This window comes from Littorina saxatilis, linkage group LG1, assembly GCF_037325665.1.
Source record: "Littorina saxatilis isolate snail1 linkage group LG1, US_GU_Lsax_2.0, whole genome shotgun sequence".
Classification (NCBI taxonomy): Eukaryota; Metazoa; Mollusca; class Gastropoda; order Littorinimorpha; family Littorinidae; genus Littorina; species Littorina saxatilis.
Window position 1 is genome coordinate 60,341,468 of NC_090245.1, and position 24,907 is coordinate 60,366,374.

At 39.9% G+C, this 24,907-nt stretch overlaps 1 protein-coding gene and 1 long non-coding RNA gene across 2 annotated transcripts in view; both read left to right on the forward strand.

Annotated features, from left to right (window-relative positions):
• The window catches only part of LOC138981069 (hemicentin-1-like), a 349,865-nt gene that overhangs the window by 257,475 nt on the left and 67,483 nt on the right, over positions 1-24,907 (forward strand). The window lies entirely within an intron of this gene.
• LOC138958259 (uncharacterized) lies at positions 17,264-19,583 on the forward strand. The gene is made up of 3 exons (XR_011453352.1): positions 17,264-17,907; positions 18,243-18,417; positions 18,737-19,583. It is a non-coding gene; the product is annotated as an uncharacterized lncRNA (long non-coding RNA).

Sequence of the window (24,907 nt, forward strand, 5' to 3'; positions counted from 1 at the left end):
AACCGCTTCCACGAAATAGCTGTGTTCACACTCACACACGCGCGCGCGCGGTTAATGTTGGTTTCTTTGATCCGACTCTCTTCCAATCCCACTGTTCTGATGTCTCTATCTAAAAGTCCGTGCAAAACGAGTGCCCTCGATCCGATTCTATTTCGTTCCAACTTTTTTAAATTTCTCGATCTAAAACTCCGGGCAGAAAGTGCCGAACCCATACGAACGTTCCCGATAAAAGTCCGGGCGGAATTACGCGAGGACATTTGAACCAATCAAAGACGAGTATAGCTCAAAAGTCCTCGCGGAATTCCTCGAGGAATTGCGCGAGGACATAAACAGTCCGGGCGGAATTTCTGACCAATCAACGACGAGAATAGCTCGAAAGTCCGCGCGGAATTCTGCGAGGAATTCCGCGGGGACATGGCGTATCTGGCGTTCCATACTTAAACGCTTCGCATAACAGAAACAAACACAATGTCCTTTGGAGAATATCACGGTCCGCAATAACTATCAAACACCGCATTCAGATTTGAAAAATAGAACGCTCAAACACTAATTCTTAGAGCTTCCCCGTGTGTGTTGTCATCTATTCAACTCCCAAAACGAACTCTGTAGCTCTCGGCTCAATTTCAAATCTGTATATCTAGGAATAGCGCATGAAATACTCAGATTCGAAAGGTAGGACGAAAATTATGACTCTCACAAAAAGGCGTCGCAATGCGAATTACAGGCCGGGATTCCTACTCAAAACACTGCCGTTTTCAATATGAGTAACTCAGCACTCAAACGTTTACTTCAAGGTGTGTGCATGGTCACTTAATAACACCCCCAACCTGAACTGTATAGCTCTTTGGGCGCTTTGAGACAGTTTGACAGTTTTCTTGGTAGATATTATCCCTTTAAATGTTTTTACATTTAGTCAAGTTTTGACTAAATGTTTTAACATAGAGGGGGGAATCGAGACGAGGGTCGTGGTGTATGTGTGTCTGTCTGTCTGTGTGTGTGTGTAGAGCGATTCACACTAAACTACTGGGCCGATCTTTATGAAATTTGACATGAGAGTTCCTGATTATGATATCCCCGGACGTTTTTTTTCATTTTTTCGATAAATACCTTTGATGACGTCATATCCGGCTTTTTGTAAAAGTTGAGGCGGCACTGTCACACCCTCATTTTTCAATTAAATTGATTGAAATTTTGGCAAAGCAATCTTCGACGAAGGCCGGGGTTTGGTATTGCATTTCAGCTGGGTGGCTTAAAAACTAATGAGTGCGTTTGGTCATTAAAAATCGGAAACTTGTAATTAAAATTATTTTTTATTAAACGATCCAAAAACAATTTCATCTTATTCTTCGTCATTTTCTGATTCCAAAAACATATAGATATGTTATATTTGGATTAAAAACAAGCTCTGAAAATTAAAAATATAAAAATTATGATCAAAATTAAATTTCCGAAATCGATTCAAAAACTATTTCATCTTATTCCTTGTCGGTTCCTGATTCCAAAAACATATAGATATGATATGTTTGGATTAAAAACACGCTCAGAAAGTTAAAACGAAGAGAGGTACAGTAAAGCGTGCTATGAAGCACAGCGCAATCGCTACCGCGCCAAACAGGCTCGTCACTTTCACTGCCTTTTGCACTAGCGGCGGACTACGTTCAGTTTCATTCTGTGAGTTCCACAGCTTGACTAAATGTAGTAATTTCGCCTTACGCGACTTGTAATTGTTATTGTTATTTTGTATTTTCATAGTCGAACGCAGCGATGATGTCTTCTTCATCTTCCGTATTTACTTCTTTCATTGTGTTAGGAATGCATTTTGAAAAATGTGATCCATGGCCCACTGAAACTTGCGGCACAGAAAATGCCCGAGTGCATCAATTTTGATGCAGTGACTTCACTTTTATGAGAGGCTCTCTACATTTTGAGCAATAAAATGGCTTTGAGATTGTCATATATTTTGCCCAGGAGTCTCTGCGTTTTCTCTAAGCACATGTCACAGTGCAAGAGAACAGATAACATTGTCATACTGTGTTTCTTTCAACGTTAGTTCTGTGTTTGTTTCTGACTTTTGTCACCGATCTTTTTCATCATTCTTCTGTTTCACGTTCACATAATTCAGTTGGTTTTCAAAAATCGGTCAACAGATTTTTTTTTCTCCATATCAATTTTAAAAAAGTATGAAAGTGAAGCTATCACGTCATCCTTATATGCTTATCTCAGATCGTGACCTGTTGAACTACACCTATGATTCCTATTCTTGCACTATACCCAAATTGCAGCGAAAACAGCTTCCCTCAGTTGGCATGGTACAACTACAGCGATAAAAAGCCGAGCAGCGAATGCAGGCTTGCGGGGGTCTTTCTGATGTGTCGTAGCTGCGAGAGACTCCTTGCCTTTAAAAGAACTTAATAAAAGATTCACAAGTGTGGAGTTTTTGTAATCGATTTGCTTCTGCGTCGACCTGCGTAGCACTCCCCAGGATGCTAATCAATTAACCGTGTGCATCAGCGGGGCAGGGACAGGTGTTTAAATGGAGGAAGTGAATGTGGAGAAAAAAAATGGGCAAGAACTATGGAAGAAAATGCGGTAAAACGCCGACAAGACCTGGGCCCGTATTCTTGAATAAGCTGCAACATTGTGTCCTTTAAAGTCAAACTGTCGTTTAACTACCGCCCAGTATTTATTTTTACTGCCCAGTAATTATTTATTTTCCCCCTGTATTAATGTGTGTCTGGCGGAAGGTCGGCAGCTACCAACATTGGTTATTTTTAGAATAGGAGATTCCTCATGCTAGCTCCTCTCTACAAACAATATTTGAACAAAATTTATTCTTAAAAAAGCTGCAACTCATATACTGGCCTGTAAAACCACTTACGCTCAATAAGTCCGCCAACTGCTAAGTGTTATTTATGAAACACCGGTAAGTCCTTACCGGGTTGTCTCCGAGCTGTAAAATTAGAGGACCCATCCCCTCCTGTAAAGTCGCTACCTGTCAGTAACTTCACCAACACTGTCCATTAAAACCGTCAAGTTTGAATAAATCTTGTTCAAATATTGTTCGTAGATTTATGTCCCTCATGGACACACATTGGTGTCATTTAAGCACCAATGCATTGCGGTCAAATACGAGATTCTGCTCGCGAAAGATTTCAACCGATGCTCGATTATAACGGCGTGTTGCGAAAGCGTGCTAGCGTCTTGTTTAATGCATTACAGTGGCGAGAATTTGTTGTCTGATTCCGTAGCCGAACGGTTATCGAATTCGCCTGATGCGCGTTTGAGTCGAGTTCAAATCACCATCAGGCCTTACTTTTTTATATTTAGTCAAGTTTTGTTTTTTAATACTTTTTGTCATTAATTTTGTTTGTTTTTGTTTATTTTCTTCGTGTGCAAGAGAGTACGTTGTAATATCAAAATTGGTTTTAAAAATTAATTTAAGGCGAGAATGAGGTTTTTTTAAATTTGTGGTTAACATGATATTACTGTTATCTACCTTGTATACGCCCACCCACTCTATGCACCAATTTTGCCCAAAAGTGGGGGGTGGGCGTTTAATAGGTACTATACCCTTGGCAGGAGCGGTTCCTTAGCTAGAAATACGATATTTTGGTCATTTGCCATGGAAGTGTTCAAAGGATGCGTTATTGCACAAAACTTTATTGCACAAAACTTCCCCTCTCTCTCTCTCTCTCTCTCTCTCTCTCTCTCTCTCTCTCTCTCTCTCTCTCTCTCTCTCTCTCTCTCTCTCTCCGTGAATCAACCTCTTCAGACATCACTTCCCGCCAAAGATGAAGCTTTGAAGATGAAGACCATTGTTGGAGCAGTCCGCGGTACAAGCCATCAACTTTTAGAGAGGCGTAAACGTCAAAAATTGATATTATTTCACAAGATTGTACATCGTAAGGTGCCAAACTACTTACTTGCGATATTGCCACCATTAATATCAACTAATAACCCATATCGCCAGCGCAGACCTTTAGATAGGAAAGTTCCATCGTTTAACACTGAATTATACAGAAACTCATTTCTCCCATCTTCAACACAACTCTGGAATTCTTTACCAGACTACATAAAACTTAGTGAGTCCCTAAGTGAAATCAACCACTTTTTGTCAAAAAACGATTAAAAAAATCCGCCGTGTTATTGGTATTCTGGAGATCGCATATCACAAACAATTCACTGTAAGCTCAGGCTATATATAAGTGATCTTAATAACGATCTAGTTGCTACAGATGCATCTTGTGACTGCGGATTTCCGTCCGAAACCGTAAAACACTTCCTATTAGATTGTCCAAATTATCGCGAGGCACGTCAAGAAACCATACATACCCTCCCTAACCACAGTATTCACCTCCCCCACCTTCTAAATGGAGACAGACAGTATTCTCTATATTTGAACAGGAACATTTTTTCCATAGTACACTCGTTCATTGAACGTTCGGGCCGCTTTGGGCAAACCAGAATCAATGCTCCACAAACCGAACAACAACTTTAATTTCTGCACAACTCCTACCCATCCCTCTTCTTTTTATTCCTTTTCTTCCCCTCCTTCCTTCCTCTTACTGTCTTTCTTTATAATGATTATGCAACGTTTATTTTGTTATTAATAGATTTGGTTTATTTAGACAAATTGTTCAGCCGTTACCGCCTTACGTTGTAATATCCATGCAGGAACACCACTATAAGCTTCTAGCTGTTACCTGTGTCTTTTGTATACATGTCATGATTGTAACATTTGTTGAAATAAACTTATGTTTAAACCAAAGATGAAGCTTTCGTTTCTTCTTTTTCCTCCCAAAAATGTATTGCGATTCTCTAGCCACTCTAGAAACCTTTTTCTGTCCAATCCCCGAAACATGTCTAAGGAAAGGAAACAATTGAAAAACAACAATAACAGCAGACTGAATAATCTTTATTTATTTTCCTTGTCTACTCCACTGGTCGAAACTGGGGGGTGGGCGTTTACTAGGTACTATACCATGTACACCTGCATGCAACTGAGGTTTAAACAAAATCTCCCTGTGTTTTTATTTTATTCAGTTTGTTTGGGTTGTTGCTATTGACTTTGAAACTGACACGCCGGCGAAAACGCCGGTAACGGGTGCGCAGAGAAGAGCAAGCATCGGGAATCTTCAATTCTAAAAATAACCAACACTGGTAGCTGCCGACCTTCCGCTAGACACACATGAATACCGGGGAAAAATAAATAATTACTGGGCAGTAAAAATAAATACTGAGCGGTAGTTAAACGACAGTTTGACTTTAAAGGACACAATGTTGCAGCTTTTTAGCCAGCGTGTCAGTTTCAAAGTCAAAAGCAACTACCCAAACAAACTGAATGAAATAAAAACACGGGGAGACCCTTTTTATTTATTTTTTATTTTTTTGTTTTTAATCTCAGTTGCATGCAGGTGGCTGCTACCGCATTTTAGTTTTTTTGTCTTCTCTCTCACCTTTGTTTTTTTAAGTCCTTCTGCATGGTTATATATATTTTTTTTGATCAAATGTTTACATGTTTAAGTTAACAAACTGTATCAATAAACTATCATGTTAACCAAAAATTAAAAAACCCAAACATTCCTGCCTAAAATTATTTTTTTCAAATCAATTTTGCTATTATAACGTACTCTTTTGCACATGAAGAAAATAAACAAAAATAAACAAATGCCAAAGAGTAAAAAAAAAAATTACGGGCAGATGGAGATTTGAAATCGACTCAATCACGCATCAGGCGAACAAGAGAACCGTTCGGCCACGGAATCAGTTGAAACTAAATTGACACTGTAATGCATTAAAGAAGACGCTAGCACGCTTTCACCACAAGCCGGTATGATCGAGCATCTGTTGAAATCTTTCGCGAGCGGTATCTCGTATTTGTCCGCAATGCATTGGTGCTTAAATGACACCAATGTGTGTCCATGAGGGACATGGATCTACAAACAATATTTTAACAAGATTTATTCAAAATTGACGGTTTTAGAGGAGGGGGATGGGTCCTCTAACTTTACAGCTCGGAGACACCCGGGTAAGTCCTTACTGGAGTTTCATAAATAACACTTAGCGGACTTATCGAGCGGAAGTGGTTTTACAGGCCGGTATATGAGTTGCACCTGTTTCAAGAATACGGGCCCAGAAGACCAGAAACAAGAGACGAGAATGTAGGATGGAAGTCATGTATTTATCAACTAGTTAACGAATGAAACAGAAGACGATGAAGAAATAATCACAACTAAATGATGAAGTCAGGTGACAACACTAGGTAACTGCACTACCTCTAAATAAGCCAAGCTATCCACCGACCAATCATACGAGAAAGAAAAGTGCTTTACGAGGTGCGTTACATTTCATGCTTTTAACATTTAATGAATTTGAGGACATCACACGGAAACTGCTCTGCCTTATTTTAATTGTACTAATAAAAAAAAAGCGCCACTCCGGCTAGCTTTGCTGACCATACACTAGATAACATTAGCGATTTGTCCATGCCGTTCCAGTGAAATGCAAACTAGGTCGAATATCTCTTTTGTGCTGGAGCTGTTGGAAAGGTCGCGTACATGTGTTCCAAGAACGAATTAAAAAAAGAACAGAGAAAATGGTCGAGAAATTATGCTGCGCACTGCTTGTTCACTCTAAATTGAAGTCTTCCACTTTTCAACACCCTTTTTGTAATCAGTTTTTGAACACTATAGTGAAGGTTGAACACTAGTGTTCTCCATGTGTGCTACTTTTTCTACTAGAATTATGTACTAGATCACACTGTTTTCAAAACTGGTTATAAAACCGTGTTCAAATGTGAAACACTTTAGTTACGAGTGTTTTATCCAGTGGAAGAGGACAGCAAAGAAGAAGGACGAGAGTCGAGTATGGTTTACAGATGTGGTTTCTAATGGTCCTGAGCAGCGACTGCAGCTTGAACAGGGAGGGCTACCTGTTGTACCCACTGACTGCAGTCCTTAATCCCCCGCCTATACACACGATACACGCACCGTGGCTGCTGCTGCTGTTGCTTGTGTAAAGAAGCGCTGCAACAGCTGTGACGGAATGATCGGCACAGGTCGCGTGCTGCACAACGCAACACCCAACGAAGCCACGGGTCATCGAAGCCATCGGGATTAATGCGACACAACCCGCTTCATAAACCCGTCGTAAACATACTGTTACATAGTGAGATTGTCAGTGTACTATTTTAGTTGTCGTAGATTTTCACTATATTCACAGCACCCTGAACACCCAAAATCATGTACTTTGAGTATAGCCTCTGCTGTGTATGAACACTCGCAGTGTCATGGACTTTCACTGTACTTAGAGCTAGCATTGTCTGAACACCTAACATCACATACTTTCAGTACATATTTTTGAATTCCCTCATTGTCCTTGACTTTCAGTATTCTTAATACATTTTCAAATACTTATGACACTTTCTCCAACCCCAACTCCTATTGTTACAGACGTTTGGTATTCTTGCTACACTATCAAAGCCTTTGTTGAAGTCTCTGAAATGTATGAGATGCTTGTCCTCAGTCGATTACGAAAAGACTATTTTACTGTCCATAGCAAAACAGCTTATACAGCGCGATGGTATTAATGCATTCTCCTGTTTTTAAAGCTTTGTTCAAAACCCCGTTTTAGTACGTAGGTCGGTGAATATGCAAAGACAGCACCTGACATCTTTGCATGTAATTTTGTAAACGGTGAGCACATGATTCTTTGCTATAAAAACAATCTAAATTTATGTTTAAATTAAATGTGAAGCTGGATAAAGAAAGCTGGCAGTTAGCACTGTAAATTTTGTTGTTGTTGTTGTTGTTGGGGGGGGGGGGGTCAAGAAAGCAAGAAAGGGTGTTGGAGTCCCGCAACTTAAGGAATGTTTACCATGACTGCTGACGTGCAGAACACAGCTGCACAAGGTTAGAGACTTGCAGTCAGCTGTCGCCTCGGGCACTACAAGATTGACTGTTTTGATACAGCAGTAGACTGGAGCGAGGTGTCTTTGAAGGCGTTGGACTGAAGAAGGGAAAGCAGAAAACGATCGAATATTCAGCCGTAGTCGTCACTTCAGATGGAGACAATGTCCATTGTTCTCACAACAGATATATTGGTTTTGGATTTCCCCTTTTCACATATTTGATCTGCTGCTTGAAGAGACTGGATGATGAAACATTAGGTATTGTGTAAAAGGGAGTTGAGTATTAGTGATCATTTCTTGTTTTCTTCTTGTTCAAATCAGTATCCTCTGGGGGTTCATCCGCACACGCGTGTGTGTGTATATATATATACTAGATGAATACCCGCTTCGCCGGGTACGTCTTCGCCGGGAAGAAGTAGAACCGAATACCCGGCTTCGCCGGGGGACCCCGTACGAAGGAAGGGAGATAAACGCGCAAAACACTGGAGAAGATAAGGAAGTGTTACTGGGAATGGATGTACAGAAAAACCAAAATCGGTTCAGCGCTGCGCGCTGAGAGCACGCACGTGTTCAAAATTTTCCACGATTGTGTCCGGGGTCTACCTGAATATGCCCACCAAATTTGAAGCAGATCCATCGAGAACTTTGGCCGTGAATCGCGAACACACAGACAGACAGACAGACACAAGCCGTATATATATATATATATATATATATATATATATATATATATATATAAAACATCAGAAATTGTGAAAGAAACAATTGAAAGTCAGCAGAGACTTTCTTCCGAGATTTGTTAAAATCTCTTAGCAGAGAAAGAGAGAGAAATAAGTATCCCTTCACAGACAGCCTATTGGGAGCATCAGACCCTCCTCAAGGGGGACCGAGATTTACAGAGCAAAGTCCCTTTGTGGGGGACGTATCGCAAGGTAATCTAGTCCTGAGGAGGACCATTGTATTTGTACCTAGACCAGACACGTGTTTCGACACTATTGTGTCTCATCAGTGGTCAGGTGGTACTGATGGCGAGAGTTGTCAACCCATGGTATCCAACTAAGAAGCAAACCATTCTCTGAATGGTAGCTTCTGTTGGCATGGGAGACTACCCTCATCTGACAACCCCAAGAGGATATCTGTGAAGGGAAACACTTTGATTTAAGGCCAAAGTGTATAATTGATATTTATTAAGAAAGAATTTAGAAATTTAGACAAGTTTTAACCAAGAAATTAGGTTAAAACAAGGGAAATTTGAAAAATGCCTAAAGGGAGGTAACTCTGTACCAGCCTGCAGATCCAGAAATGGATACGCGAACAAGTTAGATCTAATTTTGAAAAGGTTAAACAGGAAAAGCGGTCAACTTTTCACTGCTGTTCAACACAGGACTTGGTAAAGAAGAAGTTTTCTGCTTTATTCAATTGGATCGCTTTAAAGGCGATGCAACTTTCACGGTGACCACATTATAAAACATCAGAAATTGTGAAAGAAACAATTGAAAGTCAGCAGAGACTTTCTTCCGAGATTTGTTAAAATCTCTTAGCACAGAAAGAGAGAGAAATATATATATATATGTGTGTGTGTGTGTGTGTGTGTGTGTGTGTGTGTGTGTGTGTGTGTGTGTGTGTGTGTGTGTGTGTGTGTGTGTGTGTGTGTGTGTGTGTGTGTGTGAATATGCGAGCGCAACTAACCTTTTCAAGGTAATTTTACCAGTTATGAATTTGTTAATTCACTATCAAGGCGTCTTGCCAACCAACCTTCCACTGACCGGGCTGACTACAAACAGAATTGTTAAACCATCAGTGAACCCACTACCAACCACAAAGTCATTGTCTCCTTTTCTTTCACATCCTTCCTTCTTTAATCAGAGTAGAATTGCGTGTAGCCTTGAGAGACAACCGTCCATCAAACGTACTTATCACTGGTGAAGATCTAAATTGTCGCTGCTTTGCTTTTAGAATCATGAACGAGTGTCAGAAAAAAGGTAACTTTTATTAACAGACCACCCGCACCACGAACGTTTCCGGTCGGGTTGGGTGAGAAAAGACAATAGCCGAGTACACGAGGCCATAATTACCATAATAGCCTCATCCTTTCGTCTGGCATCGGTTGTTCTCTACCACCATCACGCTTTGTCTGCGATCAACAATGGTAGCGGCCATGTTGTTTTCAGACATGCGCAGCAGTAATTTCCGGTAACATGGACTGTTGTTTTCTTGGTTTTGCTGGTCGAACCGCTCTCTCTCTCTCTCTCTCTCTCTCTCTCTCTCTCTCTCTCTCTCTCTCTCTCTCTCTCTCTCTCTCTCTCTCTCTCTCTCTCTCTCTCTCTCTCTCTCTCAAGTTAAAGAATCTAAACTACCTGCTGCTAGTTAAACGTTACAGTTTAATAAGACTGTAATGATGTATAAAGTATATCATGGCGAAGTGCCCATCTATATTCAGGACCTATTTCACAGAGTCACCAAAAGGTACGGGTCTATCAATTTTCTACCACCAATACCCAGGATTGATTTGTTCAAAACTAGTCAAGCCTTCTGTGGCGCTATGGTGTGGAACTCCATTCCGTCTGTAATAAGATCATTAACCTCACTAAAAAGTTTTAAACAAGCTCTGCATAATCATTTTATGTCTACCTAGATGGCTATACTAGTCTTAACATATGTGCAAATAGCTGTCAACAATTGGCAAAGCTTTATGAATTACACAGATATGTTCTTTATTATATGTATTATGTGGAATTTATGTTGCGATTTTCCATTATCATCATCAACATTATCATCATCATCATCATTATCATCATCATCATCATTATCATCATCATCATCATCATCACTTGATCATCATCATCATCATCATCATCATCATCAACATCTTCATCATCATCATTTACACCATATAATCATTATTAGCATTAGTGTAAACGTTGGTATCGTGTGAATTTTACCGTCGATCACTTTACATACATGTGTAACCTCAATTAACATGTTGCATGTTTCGCTTTCGATTTGTATGTTGCTTACTTTGTTATTTTGTTGTTTATGTTTATTTGCTTGTTTGCTTACTTGTCGATTGTTTGCTGGTTCGTTCGTTTACTTTGTTTATTTGTCATGTTGCTTTACTTGTTTATCATTTATTAGACATTTGTATTAGAAGTAAGGACCGGTTGTAAGAAAAGGCGTCGCCTTAAACCTCTATCCTTGAAAAATAAAGTTCCATCATCATCATCATCTCTCTCTCTCTCTCTCTCTCTCTCTCTCTCTCTCTCTCTCTCTCGCTCTCTCTCTCGCTCTCGCTCTCTCTCTCTCTCTCTCTCTCTCTCTCTCTCTCTCTCTCTCTCTCTCTCTCTCTCTCGCTCTCTTGAAAGAATACTGCAATTCCAAACATATCCATGTTCATCATGCATTGCAACCAATGACTATACTGGATGTTTACTCTCAGCTACAGCATCTTAAACAAACCGGAACACGTGACATAGATGGGCTTGATGCAAAAATTATAAAAATGGCAGCTCCAATAATCACGGATACATTAACTTTCATTTATAACATATGTATCGACCAATGCTGTTTTCCAAGTAAATTCAAACAGGCTAAAGTGATTCCTCTTTTTAAATCGGGGGATACTACAAATCCTTCAAATTACAGACCAATATCAATTCTATCAATCCTTTCAAACCCTCTTGAAAAACATATCAAAAACTTGAATAAGCATATTCTTTTGCACTTTGAGGACAACAAATTGATACATGATAAGCAATCTGTTATACACATAAATGCTAGAAGTATCAGAAACAAATTAGATATAATAGAAACAGAGACTAGTACCCACGATATTATAACGATCTCAGAGACATGGCTTTCGGAGACCACGTCTAACGACGACATTCATCTTGAAGGTTATCACCCCCCAATTCGTAAAGACAGACCTAACGACCCCCACGGCGGGGTAGCAGTATACGTGAAAAACACTCTTGTGTGCAAACCAAGGCATGACCTTCTGATCCCCCAGCTTGAGGCCGTATGGGTTGAAACTAGATTAAACCAGGATACGTTGTTAATAGGTACATTTTATAGGCCGCCTAACTCTAATGTAGAATACTGGAAACTCATCGATCAGTCAATTAAAAATGTCGCCGCTTCAGAGCATATGTTTATTATTCTTGGTGATTTCAATTCAGATTTTACAAACAACCCGTCGCAGCATCTTCTTGATATTATCACTCTAAACAGTCTACAACAACTAGTTACACTTCCGACCCGCGTTACAGAAACAACATCGTCATGCATTGACCTTATTCTTACCTCGAGTGTAGACATCGTGCAAAGCATTAACGTTCTACCCCCTATTTGCAGCGACCATTCTGTGCCATGTGCGACAATTAAGAAACACATACATAAAACTCCTGCATCTAAAAGAACAATATTTAACTATTCCAAATTAAACAAAGAAAAATTCCTTACCGAACTGAGGAAAATCGACTGGATGAGCATTGCAACGCTACACACTGTCAACGAAGCAGCCAGGTCATTTTCCGAAAAGCTGTTAAGTGTCGCAAGACTATGCATGCCAGTAAAGACAATAACTGTTCGCGATCAAGACGCACCATGGATGACAGAGGAAATTATAAAACTACGCGACAAAAAAAGATCAGTTCACGATACAGCAGTGCGACTAAACACACCTGAGGCCTGGGAACACTTTCGTATGACTCGCAATAATTATACTGACACAATTCGAAATCGGAAATTAGAATATATAAAAGAATTAGACAAAAAAGTATCCAGTGGAGATAACTTTGGTACTAAAAATTGGTGGAAACTAGTTAAATCATTCTTATCAAAGAAAGGATCAAACCCCAATGAAATTCCTCCTTTGACGTCAAACGGAACAACCTACTATACTAACCTAGAAAAAGCAAACTTGTTCAACGACTTCTTTATCCAACAGTCCATTGTCGAAGACGATATGTCAGACATTCCTGAAGTACCAAGGCTTCCTTGCAGAATAAACACTCTCACACTTTCAGTCGAAGAAGTTATAAATACGATTAACAAACTAGACAAAACAAAAGCAGTCGGTCCAGACGAAATCCACAATAGAATTTTAATTGAGAGCTGCGAAGTGATTTGTGACAGCCTAACTGCACTGTTTAATCGGTCTTTACGTGAAGGACTTTTTCCGTCAGTTTGGAAAATAGCCCACGTTTCACCAGTTCATAAAAAGGGAAACAAAGATACATGTAGTAATTATCGTCCAATCTCCCTCCTAAGCTGTGTTGGCAAAACACTAGAGAAATGCATACAAATTCATGTCTTTGACTACTTAACACAAAACAATATCATTACAGAGTCGCAGTCCGGTTTCATCCCTGGAGACTCAACTGTTTACCAGCTTCTTACAATATACAATGACATATGCAAATCACTCGATAATAGAATAACTACCCAAGCAATCTTCTTTGATATATCAAAAGCATTCGATAGAGTTTGGCACCGGGGCTTATTGCATAAACTCGAAGCCGTTGGAATTAATGGGCCATTATTAAACTGGTTTACAGACTACCTAACAGATCGAAAGCAAGCAGTTGTATTAAAAGGCAGTAAATCAACTTATCTTCCAGTAGTAGCGGGAGTTCCTCAAGGATCAGTGCTTGGACCTTTGCTTTTCCTAATTTATGTAAACGACATTGTACGTGACATAGAATCTACGATTAAGCTTTTTGCTGACGACACTAGCATGTACTTGTCTTTAGCCAATCACAACATCCGTGCCGAAATTTTAAACTCAGATCTTGAAAAAATTGTAAATTGGGCAGAAACATGGAAGGTAGCATTTAACCATGCAAAAACTGAATTGGTGAACTTTTGTACACAAAGAACCCCTGATATCGCAGATCTAAACTTTGGCAATACCATCCTTGAAAGTTCCCAAAATCACAAACACTTAGGAATAATAATACAAAACAACTGTAAATGGGATGAACATATAAAATCTCTTGTTGCAAAGTGCAGAACTCTCGTAGCTTGCTTGCGTACATACAAATATAGACTGAGTCGAAAATCATTGGAAATTATGTTTAAATCCTTCATTCTACCACACTTTGATTATTGCGACATAATATGGGACAATTGTAGCAAAACCCTAACAGATGAACTCGAAAAGTTAAACCTAGATGCAATACGAACAATCATCGGAGCTGTCCGCGGAACCAGTCACTTTAAGCTTTACGGAGAATCTGGACTCCAATCATTATCTGAAAGGCGTAACCGTCATAAACTAACAATGTTCCATAAAATTATTCACGACAAGACCCCCCCATACCTACAAGCAGCACTCCCACCTCTCGTAGCAGCCAACAACCCCTACCACAGACGCCGCCCCTTAGAACGAAGTATACCCCCACATCGAACAGAAACGTACAAAACATCCTTTTTTCCTTCGACAACAGTACTCTGGAACCAACTACCTGAACAAATACAGTTAACTGACTCCCTCGGGGAATTTAAACATTACTTAACAAAAGACGACACACAAATTCCCGTTTACTTCTACAGTGGCAGTCGACAAACACAAATAATCCACACAAAAATGAGACTTAATATTAGTGATCTAAAGAAAGACTTAGTTGAGCGACACCTTGCGGAAAACAGCGTATGCGACTGTGGTGATGGAACAGAAACTGCAACACACTTCTTACTAGAATGCCGTTTACACTTAGCTGCAAGAAACAACACAATCAACAAACTAACCAACAACCTCATACACACAGATATTCTACTTCATGGAAACCCCTCCTTGCAAACAAAAATTAACAAAAAAATCTTTTTAACAGTGCAGGAATTTATTGGACAGTCCGGCCGTTTCGAACAGATAAACATGTAAAGTGAAAGCAAAATCGACACGTCTACTCGTCTCTCTCTCTCTCTCTTTCTCTCTCTCTCTCTCTCTCTCTCTCTCTCTCTCTCTCTCTCTCTCTCTCTCTCTCTCTCTCTCTCTCTCTCTCTCTCTCTCTCCCTCTTTCTCTCTCTCTCTCTCACTCTCCCCCTCTCTCCCCCTCCCTCCCTCCCTCTCTCCCTCCCTATCTCTTACTCGCAAACACCATAAATATTATATATGTATTCCCAAACGGATTTTTGTTTTGATGTACAATTTTCATTCAATTTTCTTTTCATGTTTGCAAGCTTTTCATTTAAACTGTACAATAGCCGCCATTTATATTATATGTAATTTTCTAGAAATAGTGAACACCACTATAAGCATTATGCTTGTTGTTGTTTACTCAATATGCGTTTTTTGTAAATAATGCACAAACGTTAAATAAAACAGTTTAAACCAATCAGGTTTTAGGCAAAAACACTCATGTCAAACAGCGCTGATCAGCTTAGTTGACCAATGGCTAAACAACATTAATAGTAACCAGTTCTGTGCTGCTCTATTTGTTGACTTTGCTAAAGCGTTTGACCTAATTGACCATAAACTCCTTATCAAAAAGCTTGAGATTTATGGATTGGCAACTGATTCTGTTAACATTTTAAAATCTGTCCTGTCAGACAGACAGCAAAGTACTTATCTGAATCAATCATACTCTTTTAAACAAACAGTAAGGTTTGGAGTTCCACAAGGTTCTATTCTTGGTCCTTTACTATTTTCTATCTATATTAATGACCTACCATTATTTGTTAAATGTATGTGTGAACTATTTGCAGATGATACTACAATTCATTCTAGTCACAAAGATCTAAGTGAGCTAGCAAGTAGAGTCCTCCAAGAAAACATTGATCGATTGCTGGAATGGTCAGAACTAAACCATATGTCACTGAACCCAAATAAAACTAAATGCATGCTTCTAACCACTAGACAAAAACGACAAAATCTATCATCAAAATTTCCTAAACTACAAAATCAAGATGTAACTGAAGTTGATAACCATAAAGTCTTGGGAATAACCATTGATAATAATCTGTCTTGGTCAAAACATTTAGATACACTTTGTAAAAATACTTCTAAAAAAATATATGTTATCAAAAATTAAACACTTTCTAGACCTACGCACACGGAAACTGTTTTTTCAGGCATATATTCAATCAACTATTGATTATGCGTCAACAGTGTGGGACTCTGCAAGTGCAAACACTTTGAAACACTTGTACTCTTTACATAGACGAGCTGTTAAATTAATTCTTTTAAAAAATGCATCTCTCTCTACGTCTGATTATAACAAATTAAAGATTCTTCCTATCAAATCAAGATTTATCTATAATAAAGGTGCAATGATGCATAGAATTATGTCAGGGAATGCACCTACATTCATTGCCTCAAATTTCAAACTGAATAATTCAATAAAACTAAACAAATTAATTACCCCAACCCCTAGAATTGACCTTTACAAATCAAGTCTTTCTTATTCTGGCGCCTTATTGTGGAACTCTATTCCTGATTTAATTAAAATGCAATTCAGTGAAACTTTCTTCAAAGAAATGTACATGCTGTTTCTCTTGGAAACAAGTAAATAATTATGTGATAATATTACATCATTGCTTGATATTCATAATGCATTTTGAAATGTCTTTTTAATTGTTTGACATGTTAATTATATACATTGTATTGTAATTAACTTAACTTCTATTTCTTCTTGTTATTAATCGAGTTACCCTCAATGGGCGAGGGCCGGACGAAAAAAAGCATGTATACTTTGCTTATTCTGTTACCCTCGATAAATAAATAAAGTTCAAAGTTCTCTTCGGTTTGACTTGAAAGTGGGATTGGTCTGACTGACGAAAAGGATCATGGGATTGATTGGTTGTTTATTGGATTTGTATGGACGTTTTCAGTGGCCCGAAGGTATAGGAGTCCAAAGGGGCACGAAACTGTCAAGTAGTTGTAAATTGCGACGAATGCATGGAGACAAACACAAAGACATATAATTTATATGTATACATGCTATCATCATATGTGGCCATTTCTGCGAAAAGGGACATTCTTGATCTAAGCCTCTGATTGGAGAAACGCGGGGTCAAAGTTAGAGCAAAATGTAAACAAACTTTGCTGTGCTGACTGATGCCCACTTCAAGTTGAATTTCTAAAATGTTCAATGAATTATCAGCGATAGTACAATGAACAGCAATTTAAAGTAATGGAAAATAGTCTTGGGATCAACATTACAAACTTCTAAAAATGTTTATGTTCATTCCTCCTCAGGAAAAACACATCGAACCGATGACAAGTTGACTGCGATGATGCCGAAAATGGCGACAGAGTGTTTTGTTGTGCTTCGAGAAACATTTTTTCGTCGCTAGTTTTGGTCAAGTTAAAACAACTTACCTATTTTTAATGTTTGACAGTAAGCTTAATATAAACTTTCATCTGGAAGCACATTCAGCAAAGTGATGTAGCCAAATCATCACACAGCTACATTTCACTAGACGGATCTATACGCATAGTTCAGGTAGATCTAACTTTCACGCGACCGTAGCACTGTACGAAAAAGCAGACGACAAACGCAGTTGCCCGATGAAGAACAGTTACTCCCCGTTTTCATCTTTAGTTGCTTCCCTTGCTAAAGTTACTGATATTTAGATCAGTGGTTACTGACTGGGGCATTCTGTTCTTTGCAGCTGTGAATTCTGATAGTGGAAGGGCAAGTCAGTCTTCTCAGTTGAACACGGAATGTTTTGCTGACAGAAGTCACTTTGGGATAAGACAACCGGCGATTTTGTTGACGAGGTCAATGCTGTTGATTCAGAATAATTTTGTTGCACTTCGCCCGGACATTTGTGACTCCGAAGTCGAAGCAGATACTTTGATCACGATGGTGTTGTAAACGTTCATGATGACAACGCACACTACTAATCGGTTAAAGAGTTCTCCAAGAGCATAGGCCTATTGCGAAGCAAGGTCTTCCTCTTCCTGATCGTTTGAATGCCCGGACATCGTAAATGAGAACCTGTTGCTCTTACTGTTTGCTGTCTCCACTTAGATCTATGACAGGCTACAATTTCAGGTAAGTTACCATATAGACTGCAGTGTGTGTTTTGTGTGTGTTTGTGTGTGTGTGTGCGCGCGCGCGCAGCTTGTGTGTGTGTGTTTGTTGTGGGAGGGTTTCTGTGTGTGTGTGTGTGTGTGTGTGTGTGTGTGAGCGTGTGAGAGAGAGAGAGAGACAGAGACAGAGAGACAGAGAGAGGGGTAGATAGAGGAAGAGAGATGATAATGACGATGATGATTTTGATGATGATGATGATGATGATGGTGGTGGTGGTGGTGGTATGTGTGTACGTGTAGTATGTTTTTAAACTCCTCTTTTTTTATATTTAACCAATGTTACTCTCTTTCTCTCAGTTTGCTGGCGTGGAACAGCAAACAAGTCCAGCAATTCACCGGACAGTGCAACAACAAAAGACAGAAGTGCCTGGCCACAAAGCAGGTGTTCGACAGAATGGGGCAACAGCAATGTCCAGCCGGTTCCAGTTCCAAGGAAATCAGCATGGTTTACCCTTGGGACTTTGCTCAGTAGGTAAAGACATATTAATACTTTACAATTTGTCAGTACTTTAAAAAAAAGGGGGGGAACAATACAGTTGTATTTGTGTTTATGTGCTGTTTTCTCCAGCAAAGAAGCACACACACACAGACACACACACAGACACACACACACACACACCACACACACACACACACACACACACACACACACACTACATTTTCGATAATGTCACCATACCATACCAGCTTAGAAATGGCAAGTGGATAGGTGCCCAAAACCAGACTTGAGCTGTGCAAATAGTGGTTAGTAAATAATATGTTGATCAACTCTGTGGTTGCCTTTGTTTCAGAGAAGCAAATCGTCTACCTTGCGAATGAGGCAGGGGTACAGAGGAGGGGAGCAACTTCAGTCTTCGGCATGGTGCATCAATACTTAGGCATGCAGTTTTGTGTGTGAATGAACAGCACAAATCCATTTTGAAAATGTCTTGATCGTCGGCCACATCAAGTTCGACCCTGATTGGCATTTCAGTTTGTTGAAAGTAAAGGGAGACGTTCGATAGCAGAGTGCACGGATGACATTTTCAATTCAGTGAAGTGATGGACAGACTGACAAACCCACGTGTGCAAGGACACACAGCACCATGTTACTTTCTACAACTGGAAGATGTATTTACCAAGGAAACTGAACAATTAATCCTTGTTATGAAATTTAGAAGTACCACAACTTCAAGTCGACAAGTGTGTGTGTATTGTTTTCAGCAGACAGCCTCAAGTTTGTGTTTGTATGTGCGTGGGTGAAGAAAGAATAGAACATGGAGGGGGGAGAGGTAGTATGAAAGAAGAAGAAATATTCGAGAAAAAAAATCATATGGCTGATTGTTTTTTCTTCTGCATGGGAGGAGAGAATGATAGAAAAAGACGAAAAAGTAAAAATTAGGGTAACGTTACAAAAAGGGCAATAACTCTGGAATGAAACATTATTTTGACCTAAAACCATACAAGTAATAACGGCAGATGATTGAACTTACTATTTCCCGGCAAAAGTTTGTTTTTAAAAGTTTGGCCATTTTAAGTCATTTTGGGGGTATCTCCAAAAAAGGGTCATAACTCCGTGAAAAATAAATTTGAAGGTCTGAAATTCTCACATCACGTTCTAAATATAACAGTCTGTCAAATAAAATCCAAAACTCAAAATCGATAAATTTGTCAAGAATGTCCCTTTTCGCAGAAATGGCCACATATCATGTGCATGCATGGACTTATCTTATCTTCGGACGCACGTATACACACCATACACTACGTTGCACACAATTACACATACATACACACACACACACAGGCACACGCAAGCACGTACGTACGCACGCACGCACACACGCATACACACACACTGTTTTGTATCGTATTTAAATGAAAACGCAGGTCTTCTGTTCTTTTTCTCAAACCCTCCAGCCTTTTCTTTCTGCACAAACCTGTTGCAGGAGGTTTCTGTTTCATGTCATACATTATCCATACAAATTATACACGATGGAAAATTGCCTTCCAACGGTCAAGACCTCATTTTAGAGGTGTGCTGTTAATTGCAAAATACTCTTGCGTACTTTTTTGTTGTCCGCTGTCGGCATTTCCCAACAGAAGACGTAGCGAATGATCACGTGATTTTCCGGTAACATGGCATGTGTTTGATTGGTGTAACTGCTGTTTGAACCAAGTGAGGAAGTTTTCTTTTCTTCCGCGTCCATCATCTGATTCCCCGACCGTTAAAGAGGCAGCACATGAACTAACTTGCTGAAGATCTTTTGGAATCCCACGCAAGCCTTGTATTAATGTAGACGAATAAGCGATGATGCAAACAGATATTCCAAAATGACAAGGGATAGATGGAGTGAATGAAAGAAAGGCTGCAGAATTCAAGTTCAAAATGTATATGTGCACAATATTTCTGCAGGACGGGATAATTCGTCTAGCATTTGTTGACTTTTAACAAAAAATGTATTATTATTATTATTATTATTATTGTGATCATTTTTATGCGCCTAATCTAGATATAGCCCTAGGCGCTTACATATTAATTTCTGCCGTTTGAAATGGAATTTTTTACAGACAGACAGACAAACAGACATTTTTTACACACAATATATAACGCATTCACATCGGCCAGTAAAGCTCAGTAGCCTATTAGGCGAGCATTCACCTTTCACGGCCTTTATTCCAAGTCAAACGGGTATTTGGTGGATATTTTTATCTATGCCTAAACAATTTTGCCAGGAAAGACCCTTTTGTCAATCGTGGGATCTTTAACGTGCACACCCCAATGTAGTGTATTGGTCTGAAAACAAACTCTGACGAAATCAGAGTGGCACCAAGCAGTCGTCATTCACCAAGTCTCGCACAATCTCTGCCCCGCATTAAAATGATAAACAGGAAAATTGCCCAGGCCAACAACGGAAAGAGGAAAAAGAAAGACGAAAACGAAGTAAGCGCACAGCGAATTCCCCAATTGGGTCTTTGGCTACTTAGTGTCAGGAAGACAAAGTGCAACAAGATGCGGGACGTTGCGGGACATTTTGGTACAGTACGGCTTTGTCCTAATCCTGGTGAGAGATCGTGTCGCGGAATTAAACAAGATTAGGTCGTCTTTCCCAGTGGTTTCTGCTTCACACGCCCTACCATAGCAATGGCTGCGGTGGCCGTGTGGGGTTAACAGCAAGAAGAGATTCTGTTCACCCCCGTTTGTGGTTGTGTGTGTGTGTGTGTGGTTGTGGTGTGGTTGTGTGTGTGTGTGTGTGTGTGTGTTGAGGATAAGGGAGAGTAGAGGAAGGTGTAGGATTCCTAGTTTAGGACGATGACGGCGATGCAAATTTATATATGTTACAGGCATTAAGTGAAACCAGGCATTACGCGTAATGCCTGAAATGTTCAGGCATTACGCGTAATGCCCGTGACCACTAGGCATTACACGTAATGCCTAAAAATACCAGGCATTACGTGTAATGCCTGAAAATCATTGTCAGGCATTACACGTAATGCCTGAAACCTGTTACAGGCATTACATGAAACCAGGCATTACGTGTAATGCCTGAATATCGTTTGATAGAATCGGTCGAACAACAACACCTTTGACTCTCGCTCGTTTCTTCTTCACGTAGGACAGGGTCCAGATTGAATTCATCTTGCTTAAACAACAACAACATGTCAATGTACCCGAGCGCTACATTCAAACTAATAAAGATCGTGAACAACTTACGTCGAACAATAATAACATTTGTCATCATTTTCACGAGTTTTCATTCACAAACACCTGGGAGATAAATCTCATGTTCCCCATGCAATAAATCGAGGCGGTGAATGGGTTTGAGCTTTCAGGTGAAACGTGGATTGTCAAAGTAAAAGCCAATCAGGCTGATTGTTTGATGTGTGGAACCATCGCGGCTTTGGATTTGTGTTTCCGAGGACAACGATTGTAAGCATTCACTCTCAAAGACCCAATCAATGTTGATAATTACCGTGGCGACTCATGGTCAATTTGCAACTTATCTCTGTAATCGCAAAATCCACAACGAAAAGTCATAAACACTTGAAAAGAAAAGAAATATGCTCAACACTTACTGAACTCACACGTATGATCGCAGCTCTGTACATTTTCAGACTGGAAGAAAAGCGTCAACAAGCTACGTTTGACGTCACATACAAGGTTGACGTGTTATCTCGAGCTACTGTGACGATGCTTTGTGGCCCGGAGTTGGATTCTAAAAATTCGTCTCCCTGTGGGTTATTGTGCATTTTGTTGCACAACCAAAATAATGACAAAAACGATGTTTGGTGGCTTGTCGTCAGACCTGCAATTTTTTGTTGGTCCTCGGGGAGCATATCGCCTTTTGTCTCATATTTATCAACCGCGGCCTTCGGCCTTGGTCGATAAAGATGAAACAAAAGACGATATGGTCCCCTTGGACCAACAAAAAAGCTGGTCTGTCAACAAGCCACCAAACATCTTATAATCTTTCTTATGAGAAAAAAACACACCGTTTACACAGTGTTTCTCAAGCGAACATTAATAATAATTTGATATCGTAGCTTTCAACAGCCCCGGTATGTGAGATAACACAACGCAATTTTCTTATTAGCTGTTTGTGTTCCAGCAAGAACGATACAGTCAGTGTACTTTTTTGTTACCTCCCTTTGACATTATAATTATGTGTCAATTACTCTATCAGAGACAGCATTGGAGATAACCCGGTTTCAGTATTGTTTCACGATAGACGTAGAGCTGAATACCAACACTCAAATCTGTTTTTGACAAACACCACACATCACTTACTTTCCCAAGAGATGATATTCATGACGTGACTTTGTTGTTTTCTGGAAGGCAGCCTTTGCTTCTTTGATTGTTCTGAAGTACACAGCTTTCGGGAGCAACTTTCTGCCGTCCTTTTCATAATGTTCAAACAAACGTCGAGTAAACAATTGTTCTTTTTCATTATCCTCCATGGTGACGAATAAGCAACTGGTGAAAACTCGACTGGAAATATTGGACCTAGACTTACTCACACTTACGTGAAATTCAAACTGTGGTGAACACTATGTCAGAAATATAATTATTATTTTGCATTGCGAACCATCACTCATCAGGAATCAGGATCAGGAATTTTACGCCGCTTGGAACCTTTTTAGGTTATTTGCGCGACGGGGGTGAGAGCGCACCGCCTATACGTTAAAAACAAACTAAGGACCTATCAATTTTTGTGTGTCCTCATAAAAACATCTAAACATGTTACTTCAAGTAACCCCTAGTTTAGGACACCCCATAACCTATACAATTTTCTATCATTGTTTGGGTGTTTGAGGAGCTGGGGGGTAACGAGGGACGTAAAGCACCCAACATACACGCCGACCCCAGTCCTCTTAATTTAGCTTCCCTAATTTAAAATGTTTGAAAGCTGGTTTAAAAGTGATTCTCTAGATTTTAGAGCAGAGGGCCGCTTGTGGCACCTCTGCTTATTGCTGTTGAGAAAGCAGCAACAGATTTTGCCTGGACCACCTGCTCGTCTAGTGCATTCCACTCAGCCACCGTCTGCACGAAAAAGGAGCGTCGATACTGCTCTGTGCTGGCGTCTAGAATGATGTAGCCACGGGTGTTGTAAGAGTACTTGGTGACGATATCATAATCGCAAAATAAAATGTCCATTCATTTCAAAGCTCACTTGATTGAATGTCAGTTACTATATTTACACCATGACATTTTGTCAACACTTTGTCCTTAAAAATGTTCTCACCGTCATCCAAGAGGTAATGTGTATTGCCTGAATTGCTTCAGGCAATAAGCGTAATTTTGAGAGTCAAATTTCAGGCATTACGTGTAATGCCTGGTATTTTTAGGCATTACGTGTAATGCCTAGTGGTCACAGGCATTACGCGTAATGCCTAAACATTTCAGGCATTACGCGTAATGCCTGGTTTCACTTAATGCCTGTAACATATACACGCCGCAGTTGTTATGCGCTCACTTTAGAGGTAATTCTGGTATGCAGCAAGACTGCATATTCAGGAATTCATTTCTGTACGTCTCCACTGCAGGATTTGTGTTCAGATCCCCCAAGTGAACTACCAACCACAGTCTCTCTCCCTATCCAGAGAGATGTTGCTGCAAGTCGGCCCCGGTCAGAAAATAATTATGAAGTCATATTGCCGAGTTAGTTGCTAGAACGATACAACGCATGCACCACCCCATTTGTTTTATGTCATTTTGAATTTTGGGAATGTGGTGGGGGTGGCGGGGTGCCGGGGATGCACTATAAGAAACCTTTCAATACGCATTTCATCAAGTCTGTGCATCGCCATACAGTCAGTGCGAATGTAACGGGTCTAGAAGTGGGACGCCTTTTGGCCGAGAACGGAGAGGGGTCAAAGAGATGGACGGAAATGGGGGAATGATTAATGCTCTATTTGATAATGGTTGCTACAAAGGAAAGGAGGACATATTACCAGCGCTTTTTAAACGATTTCCAGGATTCATTGACTTTCATCGCATTTCTGGCAATTCCTAAAAGAGCTCGGCCGTTTTTGGCACGGAACCAAGTTAATCTACTCAAACGTCAATTTGTGTTTAATTTAACGACATTCGATGTCCATAAAACTGTTTGCTGAAGCACCTTCCGCGTGTGAAGTTGCGCAGTTCTCGCCCCTTCCTCGGAGAATCAAACTTTAGTGTGCGCTTTTATATGTTTTTCTTCTTGTTTTCTTGTGATCAGACGGAAAGAGCATGGGGCTTTACGAAATAAATTTAGTAGAATCGCAGAATCTGCAGAATCACATGTTCTTTGGTGAGCTCAAGGGGAAGTTGTAAATAAACTCTGCAGTGGGATAGTAAATGTAGTCTAGTTTGATCAAAGACGCGACGAATGTGCACAGCCAAAGTCCGGGGACAGCTTTGGCGACATTTTTAGAAAACGTCCCATATCTAAAACCAGTAACATTATCTCATAGAAAGATTTGTGTGTTTTACCATTTGTGTTTCT